The sequence below is a fragment of the Schistocerca americana genome, chromosome 7 (genome assembly GCF_021461395.2).
Source record: "Schistocerca americana isolate TAMUIC-IGC-003095 chromosome 7, iqSchAmer2.1, whole genome shotgun sequence".
NCBI lineage: Eukaryota > Metazoa > Arthropoda > Insecta > Orthoptera > Acrididae > Schistocerca > Schistocerca americana.
Window position 1 is genome coordinate 23,383,732 of NC_060125.1, and position 22,860 is coordinate 23,406,591.

Sequence of the window (22,860 nt, forward strand, 5' to 3'; positions counted from 1 at the left end):
CTTAAGGCGGCGTTGTGCCTTTTGTATTTAATTCCGATGCCATTTCTTTGTTTCATCGTCAATGTGAAGGTCCAAGGAATAAACTGAACCTGCAGAGGTGTAGCGGAATCTAATACTGGTCTCACAGGGAATGCTCAAAGCACCGACTGTAAGAAGAGTCTCTATTCTTGTACTTAAGGCGGCATTGTGCCTTTTGTATTTAATTCCGATGCGATTTCTGTGTTTCATCGTCAATGTGAAGTTCCAAGGAATACATTGAACCTGCAGTGGTGTATCGGAAACTAATACTGGTCTCACAGGGAATGCTGAAAGCACCGACTGTAAGAAGAGTCTCTATTCTTGTACTTATGGCACCATTGTGCCTTTTGTATTTAATTCCGATGCCATTTCTGTGTTTCATCGTCAATGTGAAGGGCCAAGGAATAATCTGAACCTGCAGAGGTGTAGCGGAAACTAATACTGGTCTCACAGGGAATGCTCAAAGCACCGACTGTAAGAAGAGTCTCTATTCTTGTACTTAAGGCGGCCATGTGCCTTTTGTATTTAATTCCGATGGGATTTCTGTGTTTCATCGTCAATGTGAAGGTCCAAGGAATAAAAAGAACCTGCAGAGGTGTAGCGGAAACAAATACTGGTCTCACAGGGAATGCTCAAAGCACCGACTGTAAGAAGAGTCTCTATTCTTGTACTTAAGGCGCATTGTACCTTTTGTATTTCATTCCGATGCCATTTCTGTGTTCCATCGTCAATGTGAAGGTCCAAGGATGAAACTGAACCAGCTGAGGTGCAGCGGAAACTAATACTGGTCTCACAGGGAATGCTCAAAACACCGACTGTAAGAAGAGTCTCTATTCTTGTACTAAGGCGGCATTGTGCCTTTTGTATTTAATTCCGATGCGATTTCTGTGTTTCATCGTCAATGTGAAGTTCCAAGGAATACATTGAACCTGCAGTGGTGTATCGGAAACTAATACTGGTCTCACAGAGAATGCTCAAAGCACCGACTGTAAGAAGAGGCTCTATTCTTGTACTTAAGGCGGCATTGTGCCTTTTGTATTTAATTCCGATGCCATTTCTGTGTTTCATCGTCAATGTGAAAGTCGAAGGAATACATTGAACCTGCAGTGGTGCATCGGAAACCAATACTGGCCTCACAGGGAATGCTCAAAGCACCGATTGTAAGAAGAGTCTCTATTCTTGTACTTAAGGCGGCATTGTGCCTTTTGTATTTAATTCCGATGCCATTTCTGTGTTTCATCGTCAATGTGAAGGTCCAAGGAATAAACTGAACCTGCAGAGGTGTATGGGAAACTAATACTGGTCTCAAAGGGAATGCTCAAAGCACCGACTGTAAGAAGAATCTCTATTCTTGTACTTAAGGCGGCATTGTTCCTTTTGTATTTAATTCCGATGTAATTTCTGTGTTTCATCGTCAATGTGTATGCCCAAGGAATAGATTGAACCTGCAGTGGTGTATCGGATACTATTACTGGTCTCAAAGGGAATGCTCAAAGCACCGACTGTAAGAAGAATCTCTATTCTTGTACTTAAGGCGGCATTGTGCCTTTTGTATTTAATTCCGATGGGATTTCTGTGTTTCATCGTCGATGTGAAGGTCCAAGGAATAAAAGGAACCTGCAGAGGTGTAGCGGAAACAAATACTGGTCTCACAGGGAATGCTCAAAGCACCGACTGTAAGAAGAGTCTCTATTCTTGTACTTAAGGCGCATTGTACCTTTTGTATTTCATTCCGATGCCATTTCTGTGTTTCATCGTCAATGTGAAGGTCCAAGGAATAAACTGAACCTGCTGAGGTGTAGCGGAAACTAATACTGGTCTCACAGGGAATGCTCAAAGCACCGACTGTAAGAAGAGTCTCTATTCTTGTACCTAAGGCGGCATTGTGCCTTTTGTATTTAATTTCGATGCGATTTCTGTGTTTCATCGTCAATGTGAAGTTCCAAGGAATACATTGAACCTGCAGTGGTGTATCGGAAACTAATACTGGTCTCACAGAGAATGCTCAAAGCACCGACTGTAAGAAGAGGCTCTATTCTTGTACTTAAGGCGGCATTGTGCCTTTTGTATTTAATTCCGATGTCATTTCTGTGTTTCATCGTCAATGTGAAAGTCGAAGGAATACATTGAACCTGCAGTGGTGCATCGGAAACTAATACTGGCCTCACAGGGAATGCTCAAAGCACCGACTGTAAGAAGAGTCTCTATTCTTGTACTTAAGGCGGCATTGTGCCATTTGTACTTAATTCCGATGCCATTTCTGTGTTTCATCGTCAATGTGAAGGTCCAAGGAATTAACTTAACCTGCAGAGGTGTAGCGGAAACTAATACTGGTCTTACAGTTAATGCTCAAAGAACCGACTGTAAGAAGAGTCTCTATTCTTGTACTTAAGGCGGCATTGTGCCATTTGTGTTAAATTCCGATGCGATTTCTGTGTTTCATCGTCAATGTGAAGTTCCAAGGAATACATTCAACCTGCAGTGGTGTATCGGAAACTAATACTGGTCTCACAGGGAATGCTCAAAGCACCGACTGTAAGAAGAGCCTCTATTCTTGTACTTAAGGCGGCATTGTGCCTTTTGTATTTAATTCCGATGCCATTTCTGTGTTTCATCGTCAATGTGAAGGTCCAAGGAAAAAAACTGAACCTGCTGAGGTGTAGCGGAAACTAATACTGGTCTCACAGGGAATGCTCAAAGCACCGACTGTAAGAAGAATCTCTATTCTTGTACTTAAGGCGGCATTGTGCCTTTTGTATTTAATTCCGATGCCATTTCTTTGTTTCATCGTCAATGTGAAGGTCCAAGGAATAAACTGAACCTGCAGAGGTGTAGCGGAATCTAATACTGGTCTCACAGGGAATGCTCAAAGCACCGACTGTAAGAAGAGTCTCTATTCTTGTACTTAAGGCGGCATTGTGCCTTTTGTATTTAATTCCGATGCGATTTCTGTGTTTCATCGTCAATGTGAAGTTCCAAGGAATACATTGATCCTGCAGTGGTGTATCGGAAACTAATACTGGTCTCACAGGGAATGCTGAAAGCACCGACTGTAAGAAGAGTCTCTATTCTTGTACTTATGGCACCATTGTGCCTTTTGTATTTAATTCCGATGCCATTTCTGTGTTTCATCGTCAATGTGAAGGTCCAAGGAATAATCTGAACCTGCAGAGGTGTAGCGGAAACTAATACTGGTCTCACAGGGAATGCTCAAAGCACCGACTGTAAGAAGAGTCTCTATTCTTCTACTTAAGGCGGCATTGTGCCTTTTGTATTTAATTCCGATGGGATTTCTGTGTTTCATCGTCAATGTGAAGGTCCAAGGAATAAAAAGAACCTGCAGAGGTGTAGCGGAAACAAATACTGGTCTCACAGGGAATGCTCAAAGCACCGACTGTAAGAAGAGTCTCTATTCTTGTACTTAAGGCGCATTGTACCTTTTGTATTTCATTCCGATGCCATTTCTGTGTTTCATCGTCAATGTGAAGGTCCAAGGAATAAACTGAACCTGCTGAGGTGTAGCGGAAACTAATACTGGTCTCACAGGGAATGCTCAAAGCACCGACTGTAAGAAGAGTCTCTATTCTTGTACCTAAGGCGGCATTGTGCCTTTTGTATTTAATTTCGATGCGATTTCTGTGTTTCATCGTCAATGTGAAGTTCCAAGGAATACATTGAACCTGCAGTGGTGTATCGGAAACTAATACTGGTCTCACAGAGAATGCTCAAAGCACCGACTGTAAGAAGAGGCTCTATTCTTGTACTTAAGGCGGCATTGTGCCTTTTGTATTTAATTCCGATGTCATTTCTGTGTTTCATCGTCAATGTGAAAGTCGAAGGAATACATTGAACCTGCAGTGGTGCATCGGAAACTAATACTGGCCTCACAGGAAATGCTCAAAGCACCGACTGTAAGAAGAGTCTCTATTCTTGTACTTAAGGCGGCATTGTGCCTTTTGCATTTAATTCCGATGCCATTTCTGTGTTTCATCGTCAATGTGAAGGTCCAAGGAATAAACTGAACCTGCAGAGGTGTATCGGAAACTAATACTGGTCTCACAGGGAATGCTCAAAGCACCGACTGTAAGAAGAGTCTCTATTCTGGTACTTAAGGCGGCATTGTGCCATTTGTATTTAATTCCGATGCCATTTCTGTGTTTCATCGTCAATGTGAAGGTCCAAGGAATTAACTTAACCTGCAGAGGTGTAGCGGAAACTAATACTGGTCTTACAGGGAATGCTCAAAGAACCGACTGTAAGAAGAGTCTCTATTCTTGTACTTAAGGCGGCATTGTGCCATTTGTGTTAAATTCCGATGCGATTTCTGTGTTTCATCGTCAATGTGAAGTTCCAAGGAATACATTCAACCTGCAGTGGTGTATCGGAAACTAATACTGGTCTCACAGGGAATGCTCAAAGCACCGACTGTAAGAAGAGCCTCTATTCTTGTACTTATCCGGCATTGTGCCTATTGTATTTAATTCCGATGCCATTTCTGTGTTTCATCGTCAATGTGAAGGTCCAAGGAAAAAAACTGAACCTGCTGAGGTGTAGCGGAAACTAATACTGGTCTCACAGGGAATGCTCAAAGCACCGACTGTAAGAAGAATCTCTATTCTTGTACTTAAGGCGGCATTGTGCCTTTTGTATTTAATTCCGATGCCATTTCTTTGTTTCATCGTCAATGTGAAGGTCCAAGGAATAAACTGAACCTGCAGAGGTGTAGCGGAATCTAATACTGGTCTCACAGGGAATGCTCAAAGCACCGACTGTAAGAAGAGTCTCTATTCTTGTACTTAAGGCGGCATTGTGCCTTTTGTATTTAATTCCGATGCGATTTCTGTGTTTCATCGTCAATGTGAAGTTCCAAGGAATACATTGAACCTGCAGTGGTGTATCGGAAACTAATACTGGTCTCACAGGGAATGCTGAAAGCACCGACTGTAAGAAGAGTCTCTATTCTTGTACTTATGGCACCATTGTGCCTTTTGTATTTAATTCCGATGCCATTTCTGTGTTTCATCGTCAATGTGAAGGTCCAAGGAATAATCTGAACCTGCAGAGGTGTAGCGGAAACTAATACTGGTCTCACAGGGAATGCTCAAAGCACCGACTGTAAGAAGAGTCTCTATTCTTCTACTTAAGGCGGCATTGTGCCTTTTGTATTTAATTCCGATGGGATTTCTGTGTTTCATCGTCAATGTGAAGGTCCAAGGAATAAAAAGAACCTGCAGAGGTGTAGCGGAAACAAATACTGGTCTCACAGGGAATGCTCAAAGCACCGACTGTAAGAAGAGTCTCTATTCTTGTACTTAAGGCGCATTGTACCTTTTGTATTTCATTCCGATGCCATTTCTGTGTTCCATCGTCAATGTGAAGGTCCAAGGAATAAACTGAACCAGCTGAGGTGCAGCGGAAACTAATACTGGTCTCACAGGGAATGCTCAAAACACCGACTGTAAGAAGAGTCTCTATTCTTGTACTTAAGGCGGCATTGTGCCTTTTGTATTTAATTCCGATGCGATTTCTGTGTTTCATCGTCAATGTGAAGTTCCAAGGAATACATTGAACCTGCAGTGGTGTATCGGAAACTAATACTGGTCTCACAGAGAATGCTCAAAGCACCGACTGTAAGAAGAGGCTCTATTCTTGTACTTAAGGCGGCATTGTGCCTTTTGTATTTAATTCCGATGCCATTTCTGTGTTTCATCGTCAATGTGAAAGTCGAAGGAATACATTGAACCTGCAGTGGTGCATCGGAAACTAATACTGGCCTCACAGGGAATGCTCAAAGCACCGATTGTAAGAAGAGTCTCTATTCTTGTACTTAAGGCGGCATTGTGCCTTTTGTATTTAATTCCGATGCCATTTCTGTGTTTCATCGTCAATGTGAAGGTCCAAGGAATAAACTGAACCTGCAGAGGTGTATGGGAAACTAATACTGGTCTCAAAGGGAATGCTCAAAGCACCGACTGTAAGAAGAATCTCTATTCTTGTACTTAAGGCGGCATTGTTCCTTTTGTATTTAATTCCGATGTAATTTCTGTGTTTCATCGTCAATGTGTATGCCCAAGGAATAGATTGAACCTGCAGTGGTGTATCGGATACTATTACTGGTCTCACAGGGAATGCTCAAAGCACTGACTGTAAGAAGAGTCTCTATTCTTGTACTTATGGCGCCATTGTGCCTTTTGTATTTAATTCCGATGCCATTTCTGTGTTTCATCGTCAATGTGAAGGTCCAAGGAATAAAAGGAACCTGCAGAGGTGTAGCGGAAACTAATACTGGTCTCACAGGGAATGCTCAAAGCACCGACTGTAAGAAGAGGCTCTATTCTTGTACTTAAGGCAGCATTGTGCCTTTTGTATTTAATTCCGATGCCATTTCTGTGTTTCATCGTCAATGTGAAGGTCCAAGGAATAAACTGAACCTGCAGAGGTGTATCGGAAACTAATAATGGTCTCACAGGGAATGCTCAAAGCACCGACTGTAAGAAGAGTCTCTGTTCTTGTACTTAAGGCGGCATTGTGCCTTTTTATTTGATTCCGATGCGATTTCTGTGTTTCATCGTCAATGTGAAGTTCCAAAGAATACATTGAACCTGCAGTGGTGTATGGGAAACTAATACTGGTCTCAAAGGGAATGCTCAAAGCACCGACTGTAAGAAGAGTCTCTATTCTTGTACTTAAGGCGGCATTGTGCCTCTTGTATTTAATTCCGATGCGATTTCTGTGTATCATCGTCAATGTGAAGGTCCAAGGAATACATTGAAACCGCAGAGGTGTAGCGGAAACTAATACTGGTCTCACAGGGAATGCTCAAAGCACCGACTGTAAGAAGAGTCTCTATTCCTGTACTTATGGCGGCATTGTGCGTTTTGTATTTAATTCCGATGCGATTTCTGTGTTTCATTGTGAATGTGAAGATCCAAGGAATACATTAAACCTGCAGTGGTGTATCGGAAACTAATACTGGTCTCACAGGGAATGCCCAAAGCACCGACTGTAAGAAGAGTCTCTATTCTTGTACTTATGGCGCCATTGTGCCTTTTGTATTTAATTCCGATGCCATTTCTGTGTTTCATCGTCAATGTGAAGGTCCAAGAAATAAAAAGAACCTGCAGAGGTGTTGCGGAAACTAATACTGGTCTCACAGGGAATGCTCAAAGCACCGACTGTAAGAAGAGTCTCTATACTTGTACTTATGGCGCCATTGTGCCTTTTGTATTTAATTCCGATGCCATTTCTGTGTTTCATCGTCAAAGTGAAGGTCCAACGAAAAAAACTGAACCTGCTGAGGTGTAGCGGAAACTAATACTGGTCTCACAGTGAATGCTCAAAGCACCGACTGTAAGAAGAATCTCTATTCTTGTACTTAAGGCGGCATTGTTCCTTTTGTATTTAATTCCGATGTAATTTCTGTGTTTCATCGTCAATGTGTATGTCCAAGGAATAGATTTAACCTGCAGTGGTGTTTCGGATACTATAACTGGTCTCACAGGGAATGCTCAAAGCACCGACTGTAAGAAGAGTCTCTATTCTTGCACTTATGGCGCCATTGTGCCTATTGTATTTAATTCCGATGCCATTTCTGTGTTTCATCGTCAATGTGAAGGTCCAAGGAATAAAAAGAACCTGCAGAAGTGTAGCGGAAACTAATACTGGTCTCACAGGGAATGCTCAAAACACCGACTGTAAGAAGAGGCTCTATTCTTGTACTTAAGGCGGCATTGTGCCTTTCCTATTTAATTCCGATGCCATTTCTGTGTATCATCGTCAATGTGAAGGTCCAAGGAATACATTGAACCTGCAGAGGTGTAGCGGAAATTAATACTGGTCTCACAGGGAATGCTCAAAGCACCGACTGTAAGAAGAGTCTCTATTCCTGTACTTATGGCGGCATTGTGCGTTTTGTATTTAATTCCGATGCGATTTCTCTGTTTCATTGTCAATGTGTAGGTCCAAGGAGTAAAAAGAACCTGCAGAGGTGTAGCGGAAACAAATACTGGTCTCACAGGGAATGCTCAAAGCACCGACTGTAAGAAGAGGCTCTATTCTTGTACTTAAGGCAGCATTGTGCCTTTTGTATTTAATTCCGATGCCATTTCTGTGTTTCATCGTCAATGTGAAGGTCCAAGGAATAAACTGAACCTGCAGAGGTGTATCGGAAACTAATAATGGTCTCACAGGGAATGCTCAAAGCACCGACTGTAAGAAGAGTCTCTATTCTTGTACTTAAGGCGGCATTGTGCCTTTTGTATTTGATTCCGATGCGATTTCTGTGTTTCATCGTCAATGTGAAGTTCCAAGGAATGCATTGAACCTGCAGTGGTGTATGGGAAACTAATACTGGTCTCAAAGGGAATGCTCAAAGCACCGACTGTAAGAAGAGTCTCTATTCTTGTACTTATGGCGCCATTGTGCCTTTTGTATTTAATTCCGATGCCATTTCTGTGTTTCATCGTCAAAGTGAAGGTCCAAGGAAAAAAACTGAACCTGCTGAGGTCTAGCGGAAACTAATACTGGTCTCACAGGGAATGCTCAAAGCACCGACTGTAAGAAGAATCTCTATTCTTGTACTTAAGGCGGCATTGTTCCTTTTGTATTTAATTCCGATGTAATTTCTGTGTTTCATCGTCAATGTGTATGTCCAAGGAATAGATTGAACCTGCAGTGGTGTATCGGATACTATTACCGGTCTCACAGGGAATGCTCAAAGCACCGACTGTAAGAAGAGTCTCTATTCTTGTACTTATGGCGCCATAGTGCTTTCTGTATTTAATTCCGATGCCATTTCTGTGTTTCATCGTCAATGTGAAGGTCCAAGGAATAAAAAGAACCTGCAGAGGTTTAGCGGAAACTAATACTGGTCTCACAGGGAATGCTCAAAGCACCGACTGTAAGAAGAGGCTCTATTCTTGTACTTAAGGCAGCATTGTGCTTTTTGTATTTAATTCCGATGCCATTTCTGTGTTTCATCGTCAATGTGAAGGTCCAAGGAATAAACTGAAGCTGCAGAGGTGTATCGGAAACTAATAATTGTCTCACAGGGAACGCTCAAAGCACCGACTGTAAGAAGAGTCTTTATTCTTGTACTTAAGGCGGCATTGTGCCTTTTGTATTTGATTCCGATGCGATTTCTGTGTTTCATCGTCAATGTGAAGTTCCAAGGAATACATTGAACCTGCAGTGGTGTATGGGAAACTAATACTGGCCTCAAAGGGAATGCTCAAAGCACCGACTGTAAGAAAAGTCTCTATTCTTGTACTTAAGGCGGCATTGTGCCTTTTGTATTTAATTCCGATGCGATTTCTGTGTATCATCGTCAATGTGAAGGTCCAAGGAATACATTGAACCTGCAGAGGTGTAGCGGAAACTAATACTGGAATCACAGGGATTGCTCAAAGCACCGACTGTAAGAAGAGTCTCTATTCCTGTACTTATGGCGGCATTGTGCGTTTTGTATTTAATTCCGATGCGATTTCTGTGTTTCATTGTCAATGTGAAGATCCAAGGAATACATTCAACCTGCAGTGGTGTAGCGGAAACTAATACTGGTCTCACAGGGAATGCTCAAAGCACCGACTGTAAGAAGAGTCTCTATTCTTGTACTTAAGGCGGCATTGTGCCTTTTGAATTTAATTCCGATGCGATTTCTGTGTTTCATCGTCAATGTGAAGTTCCGAGGAATACATTCAACCTGCAGTGGTGTATCGGAAACTAATACTGGTCTGACAGGGAATGCTCAAAACACCGACTGTAAGAAGAGTCTCTATTCTTGTATTTAAGGCGGCTTTGTGCCTTTTGTATTTAATTCCGATGCGATTTCTGTGTTTCATCATCAATGCGAAGGTCCAAGGAATACATTGAATCTGCAGTGGGGTATCAGAAACTAATACTGGTCTCACAGGGAATGCTCAAAGCACCGACTGTAAGTAGAGTCTCTATTCTTGTACTTAAGGCGCCATTGTGCCTTTTGTATTTAATTCCGATGCGATTTCTGTGTTTCATTGTCAATGTGAAGTTCCAAGGAATACATTAAACCTGCAGTGGTGTATCGGAAACTAATACTGGTCTCACAGGGAATGCTTAAAGCACTGACTGTTAGAGGAGTCTCTGTTCTTGTACTTAAGGCGGCATTGTGCCTTTTGTATTTAATTCCGATGCCATTTCTGTGTTTCATCGTCAATGTGAAGGTCCAAGGAATAAACTTAACCTGCTGAGGTGTAGCGGAAACTAATACTGGTCTCACAGGGAATGCTCAAAGCACCGAATGTAAGAAGAATCTCTACTCTTGTACTTAAGGCGGCATTGTGCATTTTGTATTTAATGACGATGCCATTTCTGTGTTTCATCGTCAATGTGAAGGTATAAAGAATAATCTGAACCTGCAGAGGTGTAGCGGAAACTAATACTGGTCTCACAGGGAATGCTCGAAGCACCGACTGTAAGAAGAGTCTCTATTCTTGTACTTAAGGCGGCATTGTGTCTTTTGTATTTAATTCCGATGCGATTTCTGTGTTTCATCGTCAATGTGAAGGTCCAAGGAATAAACTGAACCTGCAGAGGTGTAGCGGAAACTAATACTGGTCTCACAGGGAATGCTCAAAGCACCGACTGTAAGAAGAGTCTCTATTCTTGTACTTAAGGCGGCATTGTGCCTTTTGTATTTAATTCCGATGCGATTTCTGTGTTTCATCGTCAATGAGAAGTTCCAAGGAATACATTCAACCTGCAGTGGTGTATCGGAAACTAATACTGGTCTGACAGGGAATGCTCAAAGCACCGACTGTAAGAAGGGTCTCTATTCTTGTACTTATGGCGGCATTGTGCCTTTTGTATTTAATTCCGATGCGATTTCTGTGTTTCATCATCAATGCGAAGGTCCAAGGAATACATTGAATCTGCAGTGGTGTATCGGAAACTAATACTGGTCTCACAGGGAATGCTCAAAGCACCGACTGTAAGAAGAGTCTCTATTCTTGTACTTAAGGCAGCATTGTGCCTTTTGTATTTAATTCCGATGCCATTTCTGTGTTTCATCGTCAATGTGAAGATCCAAGGAATACATTCAACCTGCAGTGGTGTATCGGAAACTAATACTGGTCTCACAGGGAATGCCCAAAGCACCGACTGTAAGAAGAGTCTCTATTCTCTTACCTAAGTCGGCATTGTGCCTTTTGTATTTAATGACGATGCCATTTCTGTGTTTCATCGTCAATGTGAAGGTCCAAGGAATAAAAAGAACCTGCAGAGGTGTAGCGGAAACTAATACTGGTCTCACAGGGAATGCTCAAAGCACCGACTGTAAGAAGAGGCTCTATTCTTGTACTTAAGGCAGCATTGTGCCTTTTGTATTTAATTCCGATGCCATTTCTGTGTTTCATCGTCAATGTGAAGGTCCAAGGAATAAACTGAACCTGCAGAGGTGTATCGGAAACTAATAATGGTCTCACAGGGAATGCTCAAAGCACCGACTGTAAGAAGAGTCTCTATTCTTGTACTTAAGGCGGCATTGTGCCTTTTGTATTTGATTCCGATGCGATTTCTGTGTTTCATCGTCAATGTGAAGTTCCAAGGAATGCATTGAACCTGCTGTGGTGTATGGGACACTAATACTGGTCTCAAAGGGAATGCTCAAAGCACCGACTGTAAGAAGAGTCTCTATTCTTGTACTTAAGGCGGCATTGTGCCTTTTGTATTTAATTCCGATGCGATTTCTGTGTATCATCGTCAATGTGAAGGTCCAAGGAATACATTGAACCTGCAGAAGTGTAGCGGAAACTAATACTAATCTCACAGGGAATGCTCAAACCACCGACTGTAAGAAGAGTCTCTATTCCTGTACTTATGGCGGCATTGTGCGTTTTGTATTTAATTCCGATGCGATTTCTGTGTTTCATTGTCAATGTGAAGATCCAAGGAATACATTCAACCTGCAGTGGTGTATCGGAAACTAATACTGGTCTCACAGGGAATGCCCAAAGCACCGACTGTTAGAAGAGTCTCTATTCATGTACTTATGGCGCCATTGTGCCTTTTGTATTTAATTCTGATGCCATTTCTGTGTTTCATCGTCAATATGAAGGTCCAAGGAATAAAAAGAACCTGCAGAGGTTTAGCGGAAACTAATACTGGTCTCACAGGGAATGCTCAAAACACCGACTGTAAGAAGAGGCTCTATTCTTGTACTTAAGGCAGCATTGTGCCTTTTGTATTTAATTCCGATGCCATTTCTGTGTTTCATCGTCAATGTGAAGGTCCAAGGAATAAACTGAAGCTGCAGAGGTGCATCGGAAACTAATAATTGTCTCACAGGGAATGCTCAAAGCACCGACTGTAAGAAGAGTCTCTATTCTTGTACTTAAGGCGGCATTGTGCCTTTTGTATTTGATTCCGATGCGATTTCTGTGTTTCATCGTCAATGTGAAGTTCCAAGGAATACATTGAACCTGCAGTGGTGTATGGGAAACTAATACTGGCCTCAAAGGGAATGCTCAAAGCACCGACTGTAAGAAGAGTCTCTATTCTTGTACTTAAGGCGGCATTGTGCCTTTTGTATTTAATTCCGATGCGATTTCTGTGTATCATCGTCAATGTGAAGGTCCAAGGAATACATTGAACCGCAGAGGTGTAGCGGAAACTAATACTGGTCTCACAGGGATTGCTCAAAGCACCGACTGTAAGAAGAGTCTCTATTCCTGTACTTATGGCTGCATTGTGCGTTTTGTATTTAATTCCGATGCGATTTCTGTGTTTCATTGTCAATGTGAAGATCCAAGGAATACATTCAACCTGCAGTGGTGTAGCGGAAACTAATACTGGTCTCACAGGGAATGCTCAAAGCACCGACTGTAAGAGGAGTCTCTATTCTTGTACTTAAGGCGGCATTGTGCCTTTTGAATTTAATTCCGATGCGATTTCTGTGTTTCATCGTCATTGTGAAGTTCCGAGGAATACATTCAACCTGCAGTGGTGTATCGGAAACTAATACTGGTCTGACAGGGAATGCTCAAAGCACCGACTGTAAGAAGAGTCTCTATTCTTGTATTTAAGGCGGCATTGTGCCTTTTGTATTTAATTCCGATGCGATTTCTGTGTTTCATCATCAATGCGAAGGTCCAAGGAATACATTGAATCTGCAGTGGTGTATCGGAAACTAATACTGGTCTCACAGGGAATGCTCAAAGCACCGACTGTAAGAAGAGTCTCTATTCTTGTACTTAAGGCAGCATTGTGCCTTTTGTATTTAATTCCGATGCCATTTCTGTGTTTCATCGTCAATGTGAAGATCCAAGGAATACATTCAACCTGCAGTGGTGTATCGGAAACTAATACTGGTCTCACAGGGAATGCCCAAAGCACCGACTGTAAGAAGAGTCTCTATTCTCTTACCTAAGTCGGCATTGTGCCTTTTGTATTTAATGACGATGCCATTTCTGTGTTTCATCGTCAATGTGAAGGTCCAAGGAATAAAAAGAACCTGCAGAGGTGTAGCGGAAACTAATACTGGTCTCACAGGGAATGCTCAAAGCACCGACTGTAAGAAGAGGCTCTATTCTTGTACTTAAGGCAGCATTGTGCCTTTTGTATTTAATTCCGATGCCATTTCTGTGTTTCGTCGTCAATGTGAAGGTCCAAGGAATAAACTGAACCTGCAGAGGTGTATCGGAAACTAATAATGGTCTCACAGGGAATGCTCAAAGCACCGACTGTAAGAAGAGTCTCTATTCTTGTACTTAAGGCGGCATTGTGCCTTTTGTATTTGATTCCGATGCGATTTCTGTGTTTCATCGTCAATGTGAAGTTCCAAGGAATGCATTGAACCTGCAGTGGTGTATGGGAAACTAATACTGGTCTCAAAGGGAATGCTCAAAGCACCGACTGTAAGAAGAGTCTCTATTCTTGTACTTAAGGCGGCATTGTGCCTTTTGTATTTAATTCCGATGCGATTTCTGTGTATCATCGTCAATGTGAAGGTCCAAGGAATACATTGAACCTGCAGAAGTGTAGCGGAAACTAATACTGGTCTCACAGGGAATGCTCAAAGCACCGACTGTAAGAAGAGTCTCTATTCCTGTACTTATGGCGGCATTGTGCGTTTTGTATTTAATTCCGATGCGATTTCTGTGTTTCATTGTCAATGTGAAGATCCAAGGAATACATTCAACCTGCAGTGGTGTATCGGAAACTAATACTGGTCACACAGGGAATGCCCAAAGCACCGACTGTTAGAAGAGTCTCTATTCATGTACTTATGGCGCCATTGTGCCTTTTGTATTTTATTCTGATGCCATTTCTGTGTTTCATCGTCAATGTGAAGGTCCAAGGAATAAAAAGAACCTGCAGAGGTGTAGCGGAAACTAATACTGGTCTCACAGGGAATGCTCAAAGCACCGACTGTAAGAAGAGGCTCTATTCTTGTACTTAAGGCAGCATTGTGCCTTTTGTATTTAATTCCGATGCCATTTCTGTGTTTCATCGTCAATGTGAAGGTCCAAGGAATAAACTGAACCTGCAGAGGTGTATCGGAAACTAATAATGGTCTCACAGGGAATGCTCAAAGCACCGACTGTAAGAAGAGTCTCTATTCTTGTACTTAAGGCGGCATTGTGCCTTTTGTATTTGATTCCGATGCGATTTCTGTGTTTCATCGTCAATGTGAAGTTCCAAGGAATGCATTGAACCTGCTGTGGTGTATGGGACACTAATACTGGTCTCAAAGGGAATGCTCAAAGCACCGACTGTAAGAAGAGTCTCTATTCTTGTACTTAAGGCGGCATTGTGCCTTTTGTATTTAATTCCGATGCGATTTCTGTGTATCATCGTCAATGTGAAGGTCCAAGGAATACATTGAACCTGCAGAAGTGTAGCGGAAACTAATACTAATCTCACAGGGAATGCTCAAACCACCGACTGTAAGAAGAGTCTCTATTCCTGTACTTATGGCGGCATTGTGCGTTTTGTATTTAATTCCGATGCGATTTCTGTGTTTCATTGTCAATGTGAAGATCCAAGGAATACATTCAACCTGCAGTGGTGTATCGGAAACTAATACTGGTCTCACAGGGAATGCCCAAAGCACCGACTGTTAGAAGAGTCTCTATTCATGTACTTATGGCGCCATTGTGCCTTTTGTATTTAATTCTGATGCCATTTCTGTGTTTCATCGTCAATATGAAGGTCCAAGGAATAAAAAGAACCTGCAGAGGTTTAGCGGAAACTAATACTGGTCTCACAGGGAATGCTCAAAACACCGACTGTAAGAAGAGGCTCTATTCTTGTACTTAAGGCAGCATTGTGCCTTTTGTATTTAATTCCGATGCCATTTCTGTGTTTCATCGTCAATGTGAAGGTCCAAGGAATAAACTGAAGCTGCAGAGGTGCATCGGAAACTAATAATTGTCTCACAGGGAATGCTCAAAGCACCGACTGTAAGAAGAGTCTCTATTCTTGTACTTAAGGCGGCATTGTGCCTTTTGTATTTGATTCCGATGCGATTTCTGTGTTTCATCGTCAATGTGAAGTTCCAAGGAATACATTGAACCTGCAGTGGTGTATGGGAAACTAATACTGGCCTCAAAGGGAATGCTCAAAGCACCGACTGTAAGAAGAGTCTCTATTCTTGTACTTAAGGCGGCATTGTGCCTTTTGTATTTAATTCCGATGCGATTTCTGTGTACCATCGTCAATGTGAAGGTCCAAGGAATACATTGAACCGCAGAGGTGTAGCGGAAACTAATACTGGTCTCACAGGGATTGCTCAAAGCACCGACTGTAAGAAGAGTCTCTATTCCTGTACTTATGGCGGCATTGTGCGTTTTGTATTTAATTCCGATGCGATTTCTGTGTTTCATTGTCAATGTGAAGATCCAAGGAATACATTCAACCTGCAGTGGTGTAGCGGAAACTAATACTGCTCTCACAGGGAATGCTCAAAGCACCGACTGTAAGAGGAGTCTCTATTCTTGTACTTAAGGCGGCATTGTGCCTTTTGAATTTAATTCCGATGCGATTTCTGTGTTTCATCGTCATTGTGAAGTTCCGAGGAATACATTCAACCTGCAGTGGTGTATCGGAAACTAATACTGGTCTGACAGGGAATGCTCAAAGCACCGACTGTAAGAAGAGTCTCTATTCTTGTATTTAAGGCGGCATTGTGCCTTTTGTATTTAATTCCGATGCGATTTCTGTGTTTCATCATCAATGCGAAGGTCCAAGGAATACATTGAATCTGCAGTGGTGTATCGGAAACTAATACTGGTCTCACAGGGAATGCTCAAAGCACCGACTGTAAGAAGAGTCTCTATTCTTGTACTTAAGGCAGCATTGTGCCTTTTGTATTTAATTCCGATGCCATTTCTGTGTTTCATCGTCAATGTGAAGATCCAAGGAATACATTCAACCTGCAGTGGTGTATCGGAAACTAATACTGGTCTCACAGGGAATGCCCAAAGCACCGACTGTAAGAAGAGTCTCTATTCTCTTACCTAAGTCGGCATTGTGCCTTTTGTATTTAATGACGATGCCATTTCTGTGTTTCATCGTCAATGTGAAGGTCCAAGGAATAAAAAGAACCTGCAGAGGTGTAGCGGAAACTAATACTGGTCTCACAGGGAATGCTCAAAGCACCGACTGTAAGAAGAGGCTCTATTCTTGTACTTAAGGCAGCATTGTGCCTTTTGTATTTAATTCCGATGCCATTTCTGTGTTTCATCGTCAATGTGAAGGTCCAAGGAATAAACTGAACCTGCAGAGGTGTATCGGAAACTAATAATGGTCTCACAGGGAATGCTCAAAGCACCGACTGTAAGAAGAGTCTCTATTCTTGTACTTAAGGCGGCATTGTGCCTTTTGTATTTGATTCCGATGCGATTTCTGTGTTTCATCGTCAATGTGAAGTTCCAAGGAATGCATTGAACCTGCAGTGGTGTATGGGAAACTAATACTGGTCTCAAAGGGAATGCTCAAAGCACCGACTGTAAGAAGAGTCTCTATTCTTGTACTTAAGGCGGCATTGTGCCTTTTGTATTTAATTCCGATGCGATTTCTGTGTATCATCGTCAATGTGAAGGTCCAAGGAATACATTGAACCTGCAGAAGTGTAGCGGAAACTAATACTGGTCTCACAGGGAATGCTCAAAGCACCGACTGTAAGAAGAGTCTCTATTCCTGTACTTATGGCGGCATTGTGCGTTTTGTATTTAATTCCGATGCGATTTCTGTGTTTCATTGTCAATGTGAAGATCCAAGGAATACATTCAACCTGCAGTGGTGTATCGGAAACTAATACTGGTCACACAGGGAATGCCCAAAGCACCGACTGTTAGAAGAGTCTCTATTCATGTACTTATGGCGCCATTGTGCCTTTTGTATTTAATTCTGATGCCATTTCTGTGTTTCATCGTCAATGTGAAGGTCCAAGGAATAACAAGAACCTGCAGAGGTGTAGCGGAAACTAATACTGGTCTCACAGGGGATGCTCAAAGCACCGACTGTAAGAAGAGTCTCTATTCTTGTACTTATGGCGCCATTGTGCCTTTTGTATTTAATTCCGATGCCATTTCTGTGTTTCATCGACAAAGTGAAGGTCCAAGGAAAAAAACTGAACCTGCTGAGGTGTAGCGGAAACTAATACTGGTCTCACAGGGAATGCTCAAAGCACCGACTGTAAGAAGAATCTCTATTCTTGTACTTAAGGCGGCATTGTTCCTTCTGTATTTAATTCCGATGTAATTTCTGTGTTTCATCGTCAATGTGTATGTCCAAGGAATAGATTGAACCTGCAGTGGTGTATCGGATACTATTACCGGTCTCACAGGGAATGCTCAAAGCACCGACTGTAAGAAGAGTCTCTATTCTTGTACTTATGGCGCCATAGTGCTTTCTGTATTTAATTCCGATGCCATTTCTGTGTTTCATCGTCAATGTGAAGGTCCAAGGAATAAAAAGAACCTGCAGAAGTTTAGCGGAAACTAATACTGGTCTCACAGGGAATGCTCAAAGCACCGACTGTAAGAAGAGGCTCTATTCTTGTACTTAAGGCAGCATTGTGCCTTTTGTATTTAATTCCGATGCCATTTCTGTGTTTCATCGTCAATGTGAAGGTCCAAGGAATAAACTGAAGCTGCAGAGGTGTATCGGAAACTAATAATTGTCTCACAGGGAATGCTCAAAGCACCGACCTAAAGAAGAGTCTCTATTCTTGTACTTAAGGCGGCATTGTGCCTTTTGTATTTGATTCCGATGCGATTTCTGTGTTTCATCGTCAATGTGAAGTTCCAAGGAATACATTGAACCTGCAGTGGTGTATGGGAAACTAATACTGGCCTCAAAGGGAATGCTCAAAGCACCGACTGTAAGAAGAGTCTCTATTCTTGTACTTAAGGCGGCATTGTGCCTTTTGTATTTAATTCCGATGCGATTTCTGTGTATCATCGTCAATGTGAAGGTCCAAGGAATACATTGAACCTGCAGAGGTGTAGCGGAAACTAATACTGGTCTCACAGGGATTGCTCAAAGCACCGACTGTAAGAAGAGTCTCTATTCCTGTACTTATGGCGGCATTGTGCGTTTTGTATTTAATTCCGATGCGATTTCTGTGTTTCATTGTCAATGTGAAGATCCAAGGAATACATTCAACCTGCAGTGGTGTAGCGGAAACTAATACTGGTCTCACAGGGAATGCTCAAAGCACCGACTGTAAGAAGAGTCTCTATTCTTGTACTTAAGGCGGCATTGTGCCTTTTGAATTTAATTCCGATGCGATTTCTGTGTTTCATCGTCAATGTGAAGTTCCGAGGAATCCATTCAACCTGCAGTGGTGTATCGGAAACTAATACTGGTCTGACAGGGAATGCTCAAAGCACCGACTGTAAGAAGAGTCTCTATTCTTGTATTTAAGGCGGCATTGTGCCTTTTGTATTTAATTCCGATGCGATTTCTGTGTTTCATCATCAATGCGAAGGTCCAAGGAATACATTGAATCTGCAGTGGTGTATCAGAAACTAATACTGGTCTCACAGGGAATGCTCAAAGCACCGACTGTAAGTAGAGTCTCTATGCTTGTACTTAAGGCGGCATTGTGCCTTTTGTATTTAATTCCGATGCGATTTCTGTGTTTCATCGTCAATGTGAAGTTCCAAGGAATACATTCAACCTGCAGTGGTGTATCGGAAACTAATACTGGTCTCACAGGGAATGCTCAAAGCACTGACTGTTAGAAGAGTCTCTGTTCTTGTACTTAAGGCGGCATTGTGCCTTTTGTATTTAATTCCGATGCCATTTCTGTGTTTCATCGTCAATGTGAAGGTCCAAGGAATAAACTAAACCTGCTGAGGTGTAGCGGAAACTAATACTGGTCTCACAGGGAATGCTCAAAGCACCGAATGTAAGAAGAATCTCTATTCTTGTACTTAAGGCGGCATTGTGCTTTTTGTATTTAATGACGATGCCATTTCTGTGTTTCATCGTCAATGTGAAGGTATAAAGAATAATCTGAACCTGCAGAGGTGTAGCGGAAACTAATACTGGTCCCACAGGGAATGCTCAAAGCACCGACTGTAAGAAGAGTCTCTATTCTTGTACTTAAGGCGGCATTGTGCCTTTTGTATTTAATTCCGATGCGATTTCTGTGTTTCATCATCAATGCGAAGGTCCAAGGAATACATTGAATCTGCAGTGGTGTATCGGAAACTAATACTGGTCTCACAGGGAATGCTCAAAACACCGACTGTAAGAAGAGTCTCTATTCTTGTACTTAAGGCGGCATTGTGCCTTTTGTATTTAATTCCGATGCCATTTCTGTGTTTCATCGTCAATGTGAAGGTCCAAGGAATAAACTGAACCTGCAGAGGTGTAGCGGAAACTAATACTGGTCTCACAGGGATTGCTCAAAGCACCGACTGTAAAAAGAGTCTCTATTCCTGTACTTATGGCGGCATTGTGCGTTTTGTATTTAATTCCGATGCGATTTCTGTGTTTCATTGTCAATGTGAAGATCCAAGGAATACATTCATCCTGCAGTGGTGTATCGGAAACTAATACTGGTCTCACAGGGAATGCCCAAAGCACCGACTGTAAGAAGAGTCTCTATTCTTGTACTTAAGGCGGCATTGTGCCTTTTGTATTTAATTCCGGTGTCATTTCTGTGTTTCATCGTGAATGTGAAGGTCCAAGGAATAAACTGAACCTGCAGAGGTGTATCTGAAACTAATACTGGTCTCACAGGGAATGCTCAAAGCACCGACTGTAAGAAGAGTCTCTATTCTTGTACTTAAGGCTTCATTGTGCCTTTTGTATTTGATTCCGATGCCATTTCTGTGTTTCATCGTCAATGTGAAGTTCCAAGGAAAACATTGAACCTGCAGTGGTGTATCGGAAACTAATACTGGTCTCACAGGGAATGCTCGAAGCACCGACTGTAAGAAGAGTCTCTATTCTTGTACTTAAGGCGGCATTGTGTCTTTTGTATTTAATTCCGATGCGATTTCTGTGTTTCATCGTCAATGTGAAGGTCCAAGGAATACACTGAACCTGCAGAGGTGTAGCGGAAACTAATACTGGTCTCACAGGGAATGCTCAAAGCACCGACTGTAAGAAGAGTCTCTATTCTTGTACTTAAGGCGGCATTGTGCCTTTTGTATTTAATTCCGATGCGATTTCTGTGTTTCATCGTCAATGAGAAGTTCCAAGGAATACATTCAACCTGCAGTGGTGTATCGGAAACTAATACTGGTCTGACAGGGAATGCTCAAAGCACCGACTGTAAGACGGTTCTCTATTCTTGTACTTAAGGCAGCATTGTGCCTTTTGTATTTAATTCCGATGCGATTTCTGTGTTTCATCGTCAATGTGAAGTTCCAAGGAATACATTCAACCTGCAGTGGTGTATCGGAAACTAATACTGGTCTCACAGGGAATGCTTAAATCACCGACTGCAAGAAGAGTCTCTATTCTTGTACTTAAGGCGGCATTGTGCCTTTTGTATTTAATTCCGATGCCATTTCTGTGTTTCATCGTCAATGTGAAGGTCCAAGGAATAAACTTAACCTGCTGAGGTGTAGCGGAAACTAATACTGGTCTCACAGGGAATGCTCAAAGCACCGAATGTAAGAAGAATCTCTATTCCTGTACTTAAGGCGGCATTGTGCCTTTTGTATTTAATGACGATGCCATTTCTGTGTTTCATCGTCAATGTGAAGGTCCAAAGAATAATCTGAACCTGCAGAGGTGTAGCGGAAACTAATACTGGTCTCACAGGGAATGCTCAAAGCAGCGACTGTAAGAAGAGTCTCTATTCTTGTACTTAAGGCGGCATTGTGCCTTTTGTATTTAATTCCGATGCCATTTCTGTGTTTCATCGTCAATGTGAAGGTCCAAGGAATAAACTGAACCTGCAGAGGTGTAGCGGAAACTAATACTGGTCTCACAGGGAATGATCAAAGTACCGACTGTAAGAAGAGTCTCTATTCTTGTACTTAAGGCGGCATTGTGCCTTTTGTATTTAACTCCGATGCGATTTCTGTGTTTCATCGTCAATGTGAAGTTCCAAGGAATACATTGAACCTGCAGTGGTGTAGCGGAAACTAATACTGGTCTCACAGGGAATGCTCAAAGCACCGACTGTAAGAAGAGTCTCTATTCTTGTACTTAAGGCGGCATTGTGCCTTTTGTATTTAATTCCGATGCGATTTCTGTGTTTCATCGTCAATGTGAAGTTCCAAGGAATACATTGAACCTGCAGTGGTGTATCGGAAACTAATACTGGTCTCACAGGGAATGCTCAAAGCACCGACTGTAAGAAGAGTCTCTATTCTTGTACTTAAGGCGGCATTGTGCTTTTTGTATTTAGTTCCGATGCCATATCTGTGTTTCATCGTCAATGTGAAGGTCCAAGGAATAAACTGAAGCTGCAGAGGTGTAGCGGAAACTAATACTGGTCTCACAGGGAATGCTCAAAGCACCGACTGTAAGATGAGTCTCTATTCTTGTACTTAAGGCTGCATTGTGCCTTTTGTATTTAATTCTGATGCCATTTCTGTGTTTCATCGTCAATGTGAAGGTCCAAGGAATAAACTGAACCTGCAGAGGTGTAGCGGAAACTAATACTGGTCTCACAGGGAATGCTCAAAGCACCGACTGTAAGAAGAGTCTCTATTCTTGTACTTAAGGCGGCATTGTGCCTTTTGTATATATTTCCGATGCGATTTCTGTGTTTCATCGTCAATGTGAAGTTCCAAGGAATACGTTGAACCTGCAGTGGTGTATCGAAAACTAATACTGGTCTCACAGGGAATGCTCAAAGCACCGACTGTAAGAATAGTCTCAATTCTTGTACTTAAGGCGGCATTGTGCCTTTTGTATTTAATTCCGATGCGATTTCTGTGTTTCATCGACAATGTGAAGGTCCAAGGAATAAACTGAACCTGCAGAGGTGTAGCGGAAACTAATACTCGTCTCACAGGGATTGCTCAAAGCACCGACTGTAAGAAGAGTCTCTATTCTTGTACTTAAGGCGGCATTGCGCCTTTTGTATTTAATTCCGATGCGATTTCTGTGTATCATCGTCAATGTGAAGGTCCAAGGAATACATTGAACCTGACGAGGTGTAGCGGAAACTAATACTGGTCTCACAGGGAATGCTCAAAGCACCGACTGTAAGAAGAGTCTCTATTCTTGTACTTAAGGCGGCATTGTGCGTTTTGTATTTAATTCCGATGCGATTTCTTTGTTTCATCGTCAATGTGAAGGTCCAAGGAATACATTGAACCTGCAGTGGTGTATAGGAAACTAATACTGGTCTCACAGGGAATGCGCAAAGCACCGACTGTAAGAAGAGTC